The sequence below is a fragment of the Crocuta crocuta genome, unplaced genomic scaffold (genome assembly GCF_008692635.1).
Source record: "Crocuta crocuta isolate KB4526 unplaced genomic scaffold, BGI_CrCroc_1.0 scaffold132, whole genome shotgun sequence".
NCBI lineage: Eukaryota > Metazoa > Chordata > Mammalia > Carnivora > Hyaenidae > Crocuta > Crocuta crocuta.
The window spans coordinates 3,896,659-3,910,121 of record NW_027528611.1 but is presented as its reverse complement, the minus strand read 5'-3'; the positions used below and the strand labels follow the sequence as shown (position 1 = coordinate 3,910,121).

Genomic DNA, 13,463 nt, shown 5'->3' with positions numbered 1-13,463 from the left:
TCTAAAAGCTAGCATCACAGATCAAATCACATTATAATAAACATAGATAAACATTTACAACTTGTCCACTAAAATAGAATTGCTAAAAATCAGTACAATATTCAAACTGATAAATGTGTTTCTTGTGGGCATATGGGTTATAATACAGGTACAGCATGGGTACATGTGTGCTGGGGATGAACAGTGAAATGGTGGGAGCAAGGTTTCTTATTGTTGAAGGAGGATATTATAGATGAGCAAGAAAGGAAGACATTCTAAAATAAACTCTGTGCTACTAAAGTCAGAGACATCAATATAAACTCATGTTTATCTTGATATATATACAGATAAAGAAACACAGACACAATGATAGATCTGTCTATATCCAGAGGTGAGTTTGTATATGCATGCTACTCAGTTCTGCCTGCCAAGAAGGCCTAGAAGTAATGACTCCCCTAACAGCACTAAACATACCCAGTGGCCAGTGGTTTCTGAATACCACTCTCCAATAAAAAGAACACGGGTCCTCAAAAAAAATGGCTGATTCTAGGGGTAAGTCACAGAAAATATAAGATGAGCCTGGAATATCTTTGTAGTATCAGAAAGTAAGGAAGTGTTCAAAAAAACCCCAAAGGATAAGAGTATGTCAAAGGGATGAGGAGCCACCTGAAAGATCTCCCTCTGGCCAAAGCTGGAATAATTTGGGCAACAAAATAAGTAACAGTACTGGATTATAACTCAAAGTATAAAACAGATACACACGAATCCTTAAGTGATATAAATAAATGACTAAATAAATTGGTGAGAAGAGAAAAATTTCCTTACGTAAGAACTCAAAATAAGGGGGGCCTGGCTCAGCTGATCAAGAATCCGACTTCTGATCTCAGCTCAGGTCTTGATCTTAGGATCCTGAGTTCAAGTCCTGTGTTGGGCTCTGTGCTGGGAGTGAAGCCTTCTTAAAGAACCCCAAATAATATATGCAGATACTCCTCCTTCTAAGAGATGGAGCTTAATTCTATAGATCTCTCAACCCATTTTGAGTGTGGGCTAGCCTCAAGTGATTTGCTTCCAAAGAACAGAGTAGGGAATGAGAAAAACAATAACTTTTACAATGGATAAACTGACAACCAAACAATTTAATCAAGTGACCAATTTTAATCACTAGTGATGTCATGGAAACATCAGATGCCCCCAGGTAGGGCACTTTACCTCTGCAGTATTCTTCCCCAAACCTGTAACATCAGTCTAAATTGAGGAAAACATCAAAAAGGCCCAAATTGGGTGACATTATAAAGGGTACTTGTCAGTATTCCTCTAAACTATCAAGGGTCATGAAAAATATGGAGAAGACTGAGAAACTGTCACAGATCAGAAGTGACTGAAAGATAACTACATGTAATGTGGTATCCTAGGCTGGATTCTGGAGGTCATGAGTGGAAGAACCGATAGAAACTAAAGTCTGCTCGCTTCAGCGGTACATATATTAAAACTGGAACGATATAGAGAAGTTAATGTGACCCCTGTGCAAGGAGGACACGTAAATTCGTGAAGTGTTCCATATTTTTTTTAAAAAATTTAAATAAAGTCTGGAATTTAGTTAATAGTAATGTGCCAATGTTGAGGTCCTCCTTCAAACAGGTTGTCCATGCAGCTAGACACGAGTTCACTCTCACATGCAGTGTGATGTCTCTCTTTCTTTGCAACCCCTTTTTAGTACAGCAGTAAGGGCCAGTTAATAGTCTTCGAGCAGAGAGAAAAGCAACAACTATACAAATGAGCCATCATCTTGATGTGCATGTTGGGCGGAAGCTGCCCAATGACATCCAGAGCTTGCCTCTGGCCTGCACAAGATGCAGACAGAAGTACTCTGAGAAAGCAATAATCTGCCACATCAGTATGCTCCACTTGGTCGAGGCATCCCCAGGGAAAGGCAAGGGACTTGAGAAAGCATGACTTTTACAAATTCAGTTTACAAAGATACTCAAAATGGTTCAAACTGTGGCTAGGGCTGAAATCTTGTAGGCTTCTGATCCCTAGAGCAAACATCTTGTACTTGTCCCCAGGAGTCATGAAACAAGAACGTCACACCAGGAGACACGGCCTGGCTTTAGTCATGGAAGACTACCATGGAGGTCACATCTAGGTTTGGATGCTGTGGACTCAAATCCTAAAGCTCAATGCATCTTCAAAGTGCAAGAGGAATGTCACAGTTCCCCTGAGGATTATGAAACAACTTGGATCTGGAGAAGTAAACAGGCTCTAGACAAACTGCTGGGCTAAAGCTATGGGTTCACATTTCATCTCCATAGGAGGGCTGGATATGTACTGCCTAGCTTCCATGACAGAGGCTTGAAAGGAGAGAGTTTGAGCTCTGGTAGTCTATGGACTGAAACATTCCTAGACAGTAAGCAGTTCCAAGGTCAGTGTTATGATCAAGTCTCAACATATTTGTGTCTGTCTCTGGGAACTACCAAGGCAGCAGTGTTTGTGTACCACTGTGAAAAGGAGGCACTTCCAGTTGTGCTTGCACTTGTCTCGCCAGCCTCGACTTCGATCTCCATTTCCACATTATTTACTCCACACAGGGCCTTGCTCCCATGACACATGCCCATACACTTTCGCTATGTCTACCAAAACACTGCCTACCACAGCATCTCAGGGGGAAGAGGGCTGACCAGGCTCCAGTTCATAAGCTGCTCAGAGTGACTGCTGAAGGATGGGCCTCTTCTCAACCCATCCTCACTCCCCACCCCATCCTGCCACAAAAGCATTAGAACCTTATTACTTGGTTTCGGCCTTATTCTCAGGAATTTCCTTTTAAAATGCAAATACCCCTCAAAGGGAGATATTAAGCTAACTTAACCTCATTATCAATTCAACCAATATGTCAAGTTCACAAAGGGGAGAGAAAAGGGCCTAAGAAAGAGTATCGAGAGCCTGGATGGGATGAGATGAGATGAGAAGGGTCCCTGGAGCCCATAACAGGGAGAGGGGCTCAGAAAGAAAAGCTGAAATGGCAACAACAAAGAAACTATTCCTACACCTCACAATTTTCCCAAATCAATTCCTATGTACAAATTATGAGCTTTTTAATTTGGAGACGGGGTGGGAGACTACAGTGATCATTTAAGTACTTAATTCCTTGCTTCAGTCATAGGAAACAAGAATCTATACTTCCCAAGTCCAGTAAATCAGTGCTTTGAAACTGAAAGAGTAAAAATATACCTAAGATAAAAGACGGAAATCAGCTCAGAATGAAAAAGGAAAAAAATAACCCTACCATGAAATGGGCTGGAAGTACAGACATTTACTTATAGATAAAGGCAGGTGCAAAGTTAACAGAAAACATTATTTCCCCCAAGGTCATGTAGCAGCTATAAAATGCTGTAACAACCTTCTGAGTGACTACTGCTTTCTTACCCAAGATGCCCCCAGATCCATTTTGATATAGCATCTACTACTGAGGAAACCCAATTGTTAAACTGCCCCTGCCTCAAGATAGCACTCAAACACTAATTAATCCCCCTTCTAATCCTGCCTCAGAAATAGCTGCAAATCCAAAATTGATTCCCATTTCCCTTAGAGCTTCCTCAGAATGTGTGAGCAAGAACCCAAACCTTACAAAGGCGGTTTCCCTCCTCCCTCTTGTGTGGCATTCCACAGTTCCCCTGGAGTGCCTGCCCTTGCCATTTTAATATCAATAAATCTGGTTGTGTCAGGCTCCAGGCTTGTTTCAGGTGACCTTTGAAACCAGAAGCCTTCCTCTCTTCCCCCTCTTGGCTTCAACTTCTAGATGCAGAGACTCCAGCCCTTCCTATTTCCCTTCTGGTACTGACAGCTCTCCCCTGAAGTGGGTCCAGCTGGCCCAGCCACCAGCTGACACCACAGGAAAGAGGAATGCATTCATTCAATGATAAGAGGGCGAGAAGAAAGAGAGAAGGGACAGCCTCAAGAATAAAAAAACACAGGGACGCTTGGGTGGCTCAATCAGCTGAGCATCCATCAGGTCATGATATTAAGGCTTGGTTTGGGACTTCATGCCCCACATCAGGCTCTCTGCTGTCAGCACAGAGCCAACTTGGGATCCTCTGTCCGCCTCTCACTCTGCCCCTCCCCCACTTGTGCTCTCTCAAAAATAAGCAAACATTAAAAAAAAAAAGAATAGGAGTATTCATTTTCAAACATCCCCTCTCTGTTAAATTTCCTACTATTCTGCCTTTCTTATCTTATTAAAAAAACAAAAAAGAATAAGGAATAAAAAAAACCTCACAGACGTATATGGTGTTCTAGAGTCCTAGTCACAAGTATTTCCAGGAGGACAGAGTCATCAATCAGGTCCAGTGCAGCTAACAATTCAAGTAAGTTGAGTAGTGAGAACAAAGCATGGGATACAGCATCATGCAGGTCACTGGTGTTTTGGAAAGAGGGGTTTCAGTGGAGTGGTGAGGACAGAAGCCTGATGGAAAGAATTCATGAATCCAGAAATCAGGAGGTGGAGACAGCCATTATTGAAAGAAAATTTTCCAAGGAATTTTTGCTATGAAGTAGAGCAGTGAAATGGGGAAGAAACTGGAGGAAGAAAATAACAGCATTATATGTTAACAGCAAGAATTTTTTAAAAACTTGAATGTCCATCAATAGTGACTGGCTGGAAAAATGATGACATTCTACCAGAGGGGATACTCCACAGACATAAAAAGAAATGAAGATTTCTAGAGTGATCTCTAGAATGTATTACTAAGTGGGGAGAAGAAAGTAAGATGCAGATCAAGATCTTTAGTTATGATACTTTTGTGTAAGAAAAGGTCACATTTATATCTGTTGGCTAGTATTTGCAAAAGAAACAGTGATCAGATCAACCATAAATTAAAATAAAAATGAGTATCTACAGGGGGAGGAAGGGACTGACTGAAGGAGGCAGTAGTGGGAGACTTCTCTAAATACATCATTCCTAAACTGTGACTGAGAAATAGAAATGTCTTAGATACTGGAAAAAAAAAAAAAAACAAAACCAAAAAAACCACAACCAAACAACAACAACAAAAAGAAAACAAAACAAACCTAGGTCAAAGGGAAACACAGTAAGGATTGGAGATCAATTTTGTAGGATGGTGACTGGCATAGGACAGGTGCACAACAAATAGCAAATTATCTATGCACAACTACTTAGCACCATTTAAGTAGCATTAAAAAGCAAAAAAAAGTTTATCGTGTTGCCATGTTGGAAGTTACTCAATGTTAAGAGTAATGTCTGATGACTGGCTAGGTCTACGGCTAGAGAACTATAACAATGACAGTAAACAAAAAGCAGAAAATACCTCCTTACTTAGGCAAGTTAACTAACATTCAAGGCTATAACTTAAAAATCAATTACTTTGATAAGATCAGGCATTAGCTTGTCAGTGAACACCACCTGGGGTATGGAAGACAACACCACAAAACAGTAGCCAGTTTTCAATCAATCATATTACTTGATAGCAGACTGCCCTGAAGACCACCTACATCAAGAACATGTGGTCTATGTGTGAACAAAGGAGACTCCTGGATCCCTAAACTGCAATGAACTAACACAGATTTTATATATAAAATCTAAGAGTTTATAATACGTATAAAAAAGGGTATTTACGACCTTTAACTTTTCCTCCTCATTCATTAGTTTCACTGAAAGCAACTAGAACACCAACTCCTTCCTCTAAAAATTGGCAATTAAAAGGTAAAGAATCAAGCACAGAATCTAGCCTGATTGTAAAATTGAACTGCAAGATATCACTGTTGACGAAGAAAATTTTTCTTATTATCCCAGAACTACTCCAGCTAATGTAGGTGGAAGAAATAATCACTTTGTAACCCCTGGTGAAATGATTCAGGCAATAATCATCAATGAATGAAACCATTAGGCTACAGGTTGCTTGATAAGGGGGACCTCAGCAATAGAGGGATCAGGCAGTCGTTACTTGAACCCTTTGATTGCTCTCAAAACAATTTTGAAAAAAGAAGAATGACATTGGAAGTCTCACACTTCCTGATTTCAAAAATTATAATACTACAGTAATCAAAATAGTGTGGTACTGGTAAAAAGATGTACAGATCAAGAGAAGAGAATTCAGAAACAAACCCTCACATATATGGTCAAATGATTTCCGACAAGACTGGCATGGCCACTTCAAAGGGAAGGACAGGGGCGCCTGGGTGGCTCAGTCAGTTGGGCGCCAACTTCGGCTCAGGTCATAGTCTCACAGTTTGTGGGCTTGAGCCCCACCTCAGGCTCTGTGCTGACTGCTCAGAGCCTGGAGCCTGCTTTGAATTGTGTCTCCCCCTCTCTCTATGCTCCTACCCCATTCACACTCTTTCTTGCTCTCAAAAATAAAATTAAAATGTTAAAAAAATTTTTTTAAAAGAAAAGGGACAGTCTTTTCAACAAGCACTGTTAAATATCCTATCATGGTCAAACTGAATATCCTATAGAAAAGAATAAAGTTGGAACTTTACCTGCACACTATGTTTAAGAATTGACTCAAAATAGATCAAAGACCCGAGTGCCTGGCTAGCTCAGTCAGAGGAGCATGAAGCTCTTGATCTTGGGGTTGTGAATTTAAGCCCCACGTAGGGTACAGAGATTACTTAATACAGCTTTAAAAAAAAAAAAACAAAAAACAGATCTGGGGCACCTGTGTGGCTCAGTGAGTTAAGCATCCAACTTCAGGTCAGGTCATGATCTCACAGTTCATGGGTTTGAGCCCTGCATCAGGCTCTGCGCTGACAACCCAGAAGGTGAAGCCTGCTTCGAGTTCTGTGTCTTCCTGTCTCTCTGCCCCTCCCCCACTCACCCTCTGTCTCTCTCTCAAAACTAAATCAACGTTAAAAAATAAAATAAAATAAAAGGACAAAGACCTAAACATAACAGCTTAAAGTATAAAACTCTTAAAAATATAGAGGGAAAGCTTCATGACACTGATTTGGAAATGATTTCTTGGATATAACACAAAAAGCACATGCAACCAAAGAAAAAATAAATTGGACTATATCAAAATTAAAACCTTTGTGTTATCAGGGGCACCTGAGTGGCTAGGTTGTTTAAGCACCGACCTTGGCTCAGGTCAAGATCTCACGGTTCATGGGTTTGAGCCCTGCGTCCGGCTCTGTGCTGACAGCTCAGAGCCTGGAGCCTACTTCAGATTCTGTGTCTCCCTTTCTCTCTGCTCCTCCCCCACTCATGCTCTCTCTCTCAAAAATAAACATTAAAAAATTAAAAAAAAACTTTTGTGCATCAAAAGACACAACTAACAGAGTGAAAAGACAACCCACAGAGAAAGAATGTGAAAATCATGTATCTGATAAGGGGTTAATACCCAGAATATATAAAGAACTCTTATCTAAAAAAACCCCAAAACCTGATTTAAAAAAATAACTTGAACAGACAAGCTGAATAGCCAACAAGCCATGAAAAGATGCTCAACACCACCTATCATTAGGGAAATGCAAATCAAAACTCACAACACCTTACACCCATTAGGATGGCTACTATCAAAAAACAGAAAATAAAATAACAAGTGTTGGCAAGGATGTGGAAAAACTGAAACCCCTGTGACCTGTTGGTGCGAGCGTAAAATGGTGAGACCATTATGGAAAACAGTGTGGCAGTTCTTCAAAAAATTAAAAATACAACTGCCATCTGGTCCAGCAATTCCACTTGTAAGTCTATACCCAAAAGAACTAAAAGTAGGCTCTCAAAGAAATATGTCTATATCCATGTTCATAGCAGCATTATTCATAAGAGCAAAAGATGGAAGCAATCCAAGTGTCCAAAGACACATGAATAGATCTAAAAGTGTGATATATACATACAACTGATTATTACTCAACCTTAAAAGGGAAAGAAATTCTGATACATGCTACAACTGGGATGAACCGTCAGGACATTATGCTAAGTGAAATAAGCCAGCCACAAAAAGATGAATACTTTCATACTGTATGACATCACTTATATGAGGTACTAGAAGAGTCAAATTCACAGAGACAGAAAGTACAGTGGTGATGTCAAGGATTGGAGACAGAGAGAGAAATGAGAAGTTATTATTTAACGGGTACAGAGTTTCAGTTCTGCAAGATAAAAAGAATTCTGGAGACAGATGGTAATGATGACTGTGTAATAAGTACTTAATGCCACTGAACTTAAACATGGTTAAGATGGTAAATTTTGTTATGTGTATCTCACCACAATTAAAACAAACAATACCCTGAGGCCCAGTAACTTTAAGTTAGTTGCTCAAGGTCAATCATTAATATATTATGTGGCAGAATCAAAAACAGAAACAGAAGTCAGCTCTTTTTAATCCTAATCTAGTGCTTATCTATAACACCATGCAGCACTCCCACTGCCGGTCAGTTCTGAGTGCTTCACCAATCAGCAAACAGATAATACTTACGGAGACAACTATTTCTGACAGAAAAGATGGAAATACTAACATCCTCATTATTTCAATTTCTATAGCCTACTTATAAAGTATAATCTGAGTGGGTAACAGCACAACTACAGAAAATTAATATAGATTGCAAGTACATTGAAGCAAGTTAAAATATTAACTTAAATTTTATTATTTTTAAAAAATATTATTTTGAGAGAGAGAACAGGCAAAAGCACAGAGCAGGGGCAGAGAGAAAATCCCAAGTAGGCTCTGAGCTGTCAGCACAGGGCCTGATGTGGGGTTCGATCCCATGAAAGCTGAGATCAAAAGTAGGGGTGACTAGCTGGCCCAGTCGGTAGAACATGTGACTCCTGATCCTAAGGTTGTGAGTTTGAGCCCCACACTGGATGTAGAGATTACTTTGATAAATAAGCAGTAAAATTTAAAATACAACCATGCTTAAGAATACTGTAGGGAATTAAAACTATAGCTATGAGCACATAAATAGCCAAACTCTTGCAACTGGCATAAAAATACACAGGTTAAGCTGACATCTTCACAATCATTTTGGCAGTTATGTTGAAAAGCACTTAAAAAGAACACTGGAGGGGTGGCTGGGTGGCTCAATCAGTTAAGCATCTGACTCTTGTTCTCGGCTCAGGTCTTGATCTCAGGGTCATGAGTTCGAGCCTCACACTGGGCTCGTGCTGGGCATGGAGCCTATTTAAAGAAAAACTTAGATAGAAGGACTTAATATTTAAATACTATCCATTCTATATGTAAACGAGTAGAAAGATGGCTGGTATTCTTTTTCTTTCACTACTACTCCTGAATTTCTCAACCAGTCTGACTGGGATACAACTTGGTACTTGCTGACATCTACAGTATTTTCATCAAAGGATAATTTAAAATAGAGTATTTGAGAAGTACCTCCAAGTATTTAGTTCAACAACCAAAAAGTCAAATTTTAGACTATCAACTAATTTACCAAATTCAAATTTACACATCTAAAAATAAAAATAAAAAAGACTGCTCCTTTGGTACGCATACTTCTAAGGTGAAGTTTAACTTAGGAATCTGATACCTTTTACAGCTACTATGTATGTTTTGAATCTTAAAAGCTATCAACAAGACAGGGGCCCTATTTGTCTTTTTTAAAAATTTAAATGTCATCTTTGAGAGGAGTATGGACAGAAAGTATAAAATAGCATTACGGATGGTAATTAGTTATTCCTGGTGAAAGCTTTTCTGTCCTAGAGATCTAGTAATGCACTACATTAACTCCGCACTCCCTTCCCCCTACTTCTAAAAGAGGACAGGCTTTGTTTCTGGCTTCAGAGAAACTGCTGCAAGTCAACATCACCATCCAAGCTGGACCAATGCAAGAATTAGCAAAACAAAACCCCTCCCCCTCTCAACATTCTCTCCAAAAAGAATTACATTACAGACACCACAGTCCCTGAGAAGTCAGAGTCAAAGGCAGTGAGTGACAAAGCAGAACCTCCTAAAGGTTTCTTCATTCTCTCCCTAATCCATTTTTCATTTTCTTCATTTCTTTGGTCTTACACAACTTGCACAAGTACCCTTTCCTCTCCATTTCCACTACACTCTTACTCGGCCAAATTATCTTCCTGGCTCGAATCTGGGCACAGAGCTTTGGAGAAATGAATGAGTAGTCATCCCTAAACTAATGTAGGTCTAGCAACTCCACAAACACAGGATCACAGGGCTCACTCATGGCCATCTGGACTTCTCAGTCCTACCAAAGAAAGTCAGTCTCACCACTCACTCACATCTGAGGTGCACAGAATTCACAAATGCCCCTCATGGGCCTCTTAGTCTGGGCCCTCATAGTCTGCTACCCATCTCTCTTCCAGATGACTCAGTGGTGTAAACATTCCTCAGAGCACTATCACCTCCATTCCATCTCCCAATCCTTCCCACACAGAACCCTCACTCATGCCACACTGCACAAGTCACACTCCACCAGAGTTTATGCTTATTTACTGCACTAAAAATGCAGAACCTTCTCCCCCGTTACCAATCTGAATCTATTTAGTTAAAATACTGCAGATTAGGGAAAGCCCTTCTAGATCACTTGACCTAGTAAGTTATTTTCTTTTCTTCTTTTTTTTTTTAATAATGTTTATTTTTAAGATAGAGAGAGAGAGAGCATGAGTGAGCAGGGGAAGGGCAGAGGAAGGGAGACACAGAATCTGAAGCAGGATCCCGGCTCTGAGCTGTCAGCACAGAGCTCAAAGCGGGGCTTGAACCCATAAACCGTGAGATCATGACCTGAGCTAAAGCTGGATGCTCAATTGACTGAGCTACCCAGGTGACCCTAGAAAGTTATTTTCTAACGTTTATAATTGAAGAGAAGCATTTTTAGTAGACTTTATTACTTTTTAAGACTTTATTTCATTTAAAAAAATATTTAAAAAATAAGTGGGGCGCCTGGGTGGCTCAGTCGGTTAAGCATCCGACTTCGGCTCAGGTCATGATCTCAAAGTTTGTGGGTTCAAGCCCCATGTCCAGCACTGTGCTGACAGCTCAGAGCCTGGAGACTGTTTTGGATTCTGTGTCTCCCTCTCTCTCTGACCCTCCCCTCTCACGCTGTCTCTTTCTCTCTCTCTGCCAGAAATAAATAAAACATTAAAAAATATATTTAAAAAAAGACTTCATTTCTAGAGCAGTTTTTAGGTTCTCAGCAAAACTGAGAAGATACATGTATATTCTGCTTCCACATATGTAGAACCTCCTCCGCTATCAACATCCCACACCAAAGTGATTTATTTGCTATAATCAGTGAACCCACACAGACACTTCATTATGACCCAAATCCATACTTTATATTGGGTTCACTCTTGGTCTTGTACATTCTATGTTGGGGTTTTGTTTTTTGTTTTTTGTTTTTTACATTTTTTTAATGTTTGTTTGTTTCTGAGAGAAAGGCAGAGTGTGAGTGGGGAAGGGGCAGAGACAGGGAGACACAGAATCCCAAGCAGGCTACAGGCTCCAAGTTGTCAGCACAGAGACCAATGCGGGGCTGGAACTCACAGACTGTGAGATCATAATCTGAGCCGAAGTCAGATGCTTAACTGACTGAGCCACCCAAGCAGCCCTCTATGGGTTTTGAGAAATGTATATTTATATACATTTATCAAGTATATAAGGTAGACAAGTATCTACCACTATGGTATCATATAGAATAATTTCACTGCCCTAAAAAAACCTCTGTGTTCTGCCTATTCATCCCTCCTGCCCCCAACCCCTGACAATCACTGATCTTTTTAATGTCTCCAGTTTTGCTTTCTCCAGAATGTCACATAAGAATCATACAGAATGTTGGGGCACCTGGGTGGCTCAGTCGATTAAGCGTCTGACTTCAGCTTGGTGAATTTGAGCCTCATGTTAGGCTCTGTGTTGACAGCTCAGAGCCTGGAGCTTGCCTCAGATTCAGTCTCCTTCTCCCTATGCCCCTCCCCTGCTCACACTCTGTCTCTCTCTCTCAAAAATAAATAAAGATTTAAAAAAAAGAGAGAACTGTACAGAATGTACCTTTCTCAGATTGGCTTCTTTCACTTAGATACATGCATTTAAGGTTCCTCCATGCCTTTTCATGGATTGAACACTCATTTCTTTTTAGTGCTGGGAATTATTCCATTATCTGGATGTACCATTGTTTATCTACCCATTTACCTACTGCTGGACATCTTGGTTGCTTCCAAGTTTTTGCAATTAAGAATAAAACAATTATAAACACAGCAAGAGTTTTTTAGTTTTGTAAGAAACTGCCAAACTGTCTTAAGTGACTGTACCATTTTGCATTCCCACTCACACCCATAAATGAGAGTTCCTGTGGCCCCACATCCTCACCAGCACTTGATGTTGTCAACGTTCTGGATTTGGGGCATTCTCACAGGTGGATAGTGGTAACCTGTTTTAATTTAACTTTAACTCTGATGACATGATAACGAACATCTTTTCATAAACTTACTTGCTATCTGTGTATCTTCTTTGGTGCGATGTCTATTTTACATTTAGGTTTATGACCCATTTTGAGTTAACTTTTTCAAAGGATATAAGGTCTGTATCTGGATTCATTTCTTTGCACTTAGGTATCTACTTGATCCAGTACCAACTGTTGGAAAGACTATCTTTTCTCCAGTGTATTGTCTCCTTCTTTGTCAAAGATTAGACAACTATATTTGTGTCCTTTTCTGGACTCTCTATTCTGTTCTATTGATCTATTTGTTTATTCTTTCACCAATACCACATGGTCTTAATTACCATAGCTTTAAAGAAATTAAAATTAAATCTTGACAATATTGCCTTCCTATCCATGAACATAGAAAACCTCCTTACTTACTTAGTTCTTCAATTTCTTTCATCAGAGCTGTGTTGTTTTCCTCATATTAATCTTGTTCATACTATGACTGATTTATACATAGGTATTTCATTTTGGGAGGATGCTAACAAACAGTAATGTCTGCAGAGATCGAACTCACAAACCGAATTGTGAGATAGGTCATGACCTGAGCTGAAGTCAGACGCTCAACCAACTGAGCTACCCACGTGCCCCTTTAATTTCAAATTCAAGTTGTTTACTGCTAGTATACAGGATATTAATTGACTTTTACATATTAATTTTGTATCTTGCAACCTTGTTATAACTGCTTATTAGTTCCAGGAGTTGTCACTTTTTTCAGATTATCTACATAATCATGTCATCTGCAAAAAAGTACAGTTTCATCTCTTTATTCCCAATCTATATACCTTATTTCCTTTAACTGTCTTATGTTAGCTAGAACTTCCAGTATGGTGCTGAGAAGCAGTGGCCTTTTTATTGCCTTATTTCTGATCTTAAGAGAAGTTTCTAATTTCTCACCATTATACTGTTAGCTGAAGGATTTTTGTACATGTTTGTTATCAAATAGAGGAAATTCTCCTCTATTCCTAGTTTTCCTAAGTTTAATCATGAATTTTGACAAATGGTTTTTCCTGCATCTATTGATACAAACATTTGATTTTTCTTCTTAGCCTACTGAGGTGATGGATTGATTACATTTACTTATTTTT

The 13,463-nt window shown here is 39.5% G+C and overlaps 1 protein-coding gene and 1 non-coding gene across 2 annotated transcripts in view; one reads left to right on the top strand and one right to left on the bottom strand.

The window, feature by feature from the left end:
* ILRUN (inflammation and lipid regulator with UBA-like and NBR1-like domains) overlaps positions 1–13,463 on the bottom strand; it is a 96,605-nt gene that overhangs the window by 23,719 nt on the left and 59,423 nt on the right. The gene's annotated exons all lie outside the window — the stretch shown is intronic.
* Positions 1,441–1,544, top strand: LOC144224100 (U6 spliceosomal RNA). Its single transcript, XR_013332909.1, has one exon. It is a non-coding gene; the product is annotated as a U6 spliceosomal RNA (small nuclear RNA).